At 37.2% G+C, this 3,427-nt stretch overlaps 1 pseudogene; it reads right to left on the bottom strand.

The window, feature by feature from the left end:
• Window positions 1–623: 623 nt before the first annotated feature.
• Window positions 624–3,147, bottom strand: LOC120238313 (annotated as a pseudogene).
• Window positions 3,148–3,427: the final 280 nt, after the last annotated feature.

Genomic DNA, 3,427 nt, shown 5'->3' with positions numbered 1-3,427 from the left:
ATTAATGTGAATCTTCCATATGCCTTTGAGAAGAAGGTATGTAATTGGTGGTAAAATTCAATATAGATTCATAAGATCACCCTTATTCATGGTGTGTGAGTGCTTTACACCCTTCCTTGGTTTTTGTCCACTTGATTTTTTTGGTCTGAGATTGATACGTTAAAGTCTTATATTATTATTTTGTTTTTGACAGTCTCTCCTGGCATTTCCTGGACTTTCTGTTGTATAGATGTGGTGGTGGTGTTCATGGCTATTTAAAAATATTATCTTTGTTATGAAGTCTGACCTTTATTGTTTTACCATGTCCTTCCTTGTTTCATAATGCTTTTCATGATGATTTATACCTTGTCCAGTATCAAGATGTCCACCATGCACTTAATTATTTTTATTTAAAATGTTTTTTAATTTGTTGCAACACATGTATCTTAGATTTACAGATATAAACTAATCAGCAAAGGTCAATAACCATTTCAGGTCTACTCTGTTACAGCCGTATCCAGTACAGTTTTCAGGATCTAGGTTAACTGGTTATTTTCATTATTTCATGTCATCCACAGTATTAGAAAAACAAGGCATTGTATTAGTTTAAGTGAAATTTACTACTGGCAGCCAAATCCAGTCCCTTATATTCCATATTTGTTCTTTAGCTCTTCTACTTTGTCGATGTAAGCTTTCATGGCATCTTCCTTGGAAGTCCCTTCTAGCTGATTCCAGGCACCCCACCTGGCTTTGCCTTTGAGATCCAACAGCCCAGGCCACACTGTCCTCCATAGTTCTTGTTTGTAGCAGCTGTAGTGGAACGACATCTCATTGTCTGCTGACTTGGTCTTGGGGTGTTTAGCATCCTAACCAGCATGGTCAAACTCAGCCTGAGACAAGCCAGTGGGGTTGCAAGGATTCCAGGGCACCCTGCATTTTTATTATTCACATTTGCCTGATAAACTTTGTCCAACTCTTTATTTTTAACATTCCTGAACCTCTTTAAGCATGTCGATAGTATGTGGCCACAGAGGTGGGCTTTAGTTTGTAAGTCGATCTGAAAATCTCTTTAGTAAGTAAATTAAGCTCATTTACATATACTAATATGACTAATATGTTTGGTCATATCAATAATTCTTATTGTTTTTTTAAAATTTACTGTATATATTGTTATAGTTGTTATGCTTCACCATGTGGTCTGTTTCCTTGCCTTTCTTTTTTTAGGGGTCTGGAGTAGACAGTATTTCATTTGGTTTAGGAAAATTTGTATTTTTTCCCCTAATGATTACCTTTATTAATTACTTTAGTGCCTTTAATTCCTTTTATAGACTTTTACTAACTGATTTGTCAGCTTAAAATGATATCTTTTTTTTCACTATACAGTGGTCAGTAAATGTGTTTCCTTTTTTTCCTTTTTTTCCCTTTTTTTTCTCCTCCCATTTCTTTAGTTATATTTTTAAATTCTGGCAGAATATATAACAAGGACATACTATTCTTTCATCTTTTCTCCCACCTTTGTTGTAGTCCTAAATCTGCAGTTAAATGTAGACATTAAATATCTTCAGTGCTCACTTAAGTTCCTTTCTCTGAAGTTTCTCAACTCCTATCTGGCTGGATGAAGTTCACCCTCTAGTAGATTCCTAAGGGGAAGCTCATGAGAACTGCATTCTCTGGATTGTTACGGGTTTAAAACTGTTTTGTATCACCTTGATTCTCCGTGCACAGGTGAGAGATTTGAGCAGTTCAGAGATTTCTGGTTTGCGAATGCATTATTCTGTTGGACAGAGGATACAATCTTCTCTCTATGGAGAAGCAAGTAGGTGTGACTTCTGGTCCTGAATCTCTTCGGTTGCTTAGTTTTCTGTAATTTCAACACTTGCAGCTATTTTCCCTTAACCATCTGGCCTCCAAGGGATGCCCTTCGGGGTCCAGGTGCCCTCCCTTTCCCCCAGAAGCCATACCTTTTCCAGGACTGCTGCATCCAATCCTGTGCATTTTTTTGCCCCTTCACTTCAGTTCTCCAAGAGCCAGTCAGTGCTCTGACCCAGCAGGTCTTTTCTCTGTTCTAGCATTTTTCCAGGCTTGCTGGAACTTTCTTCTTCTAAAAGTGATGTCATATCTTGGCGGTTTCTGTATTCCACTCTCCTCTCCTTGTGTTTGCTCTGGCCGCAGACTTGGAGTAGTTCTCTGGCTTTGTATCCTTCTACCCTCCTTACATATAAATTGAAAGTTGTTGCAGTGTCTGTCTCCCAGTTATGCTGTAGGCATGGGTGATGGATGGTTTTATTTGCTCCCTTTTTGGATCTGTGTGGTTTTCAGAGAAATTTAGCAGAGATTTGAACTTAGGCAGTTACCTTCATCCTATGGGAACAGATACCACTTTTTTATTTTTGTAATTTGAGCTTAATTGTATTGTAAGAACTTTGAGGGCACAACTAACACATTATCAGGCATATAGTAAGTGATAAGTAAAGATCTGTTGGAGGAATGTATTAACAGATATTATAACTCACTTAAGCAAATGAGATAATGAGAGAACTCTTCCAATATTTATGGTAAAATGATCATGTCTAAATTTTAGTAGTTGCTGACTCAGTGGCTTAATTGTTACCAGTCTACCAGTGATATGATTTTATGGAAATTAAGTACAGAAATTGTTTGATGCATTTGGATATAATTCTGAGAGACAAGGTGAGGTGAACACATATTAGGATAGACAACATGGTAAGGTGATTTTTTCTCAATAATGCATGACATTAGATGAAACTTTAGGTAAAGAAAACAAAACGCTATGCCTTGTATTTTCTTTGATTAAAAGAATTGCATATATTAAGCTCACTACTTCTAGCTACTTGGAAGGATGTCATGTAAGGAAAAAAAATCCACAGAATCTTGCCAATGATTTTGATCAGGGAATGTTGGCAGACTAAACGAAATGTCTGATAAGGTAAATGTTGCCAAATAATTTCAGTGTTTATAGTAGATGGTTTCTTAAACTTAGTTGTGTTGCTCTGTGATGACACAGAAATAGAGTAAATCAAAAATGATTCATCAGTACCACTTTTCAGGGGACAGGACTGATGGTGGCTCCTGTTTTTCTCTAGAGCAGAAGTTTTTATGGTGGTGAGCATGTTCCATATCTGTGCTGCCAGTGGCTACTAGCCACATGTAGCGAATGGACTGAGGAACTCAATTTTTAATTTGCTTATTTTATTTAATTTATGAGGCCTCTTGTGGTCCATGGCTTCTATGTTGGACACTGCGGGTATTGAGAGACATTCATGAGCTCAGGCTTGAAGTTATCTCATTAGGGGAGAGAAAAAGAACAGAAGAGAAATTTGGATGACATGAAGAAATGAAGATCACCTGTGTGTTATCTGTTTATCTTCTATCTAGCTAGCCATCCATCATCTGTCGGAGAAAGAGCAAGTGACTATTTCATGGGGAG

The sequence above is a fragment of the Hyaena hyaena genome, unplaced genomic scaffold (genome assembly GCF_003009895.1).
Source record: "Hyaena hyaena isolate Hyena2069 unplaced genomic scaffold, ASM300989v1 scaffold_207, whole genome shotgun sequence".
Lineage (NCBI taxonomy): Eukaryota > Metazoa > Chordata > Mammalia > Carnivora > Hyaenidae > Hyaena > Hyaena hyaena.
This window is presented reverse-complemented; position numbering and strand designations above follow the sequence as displayed.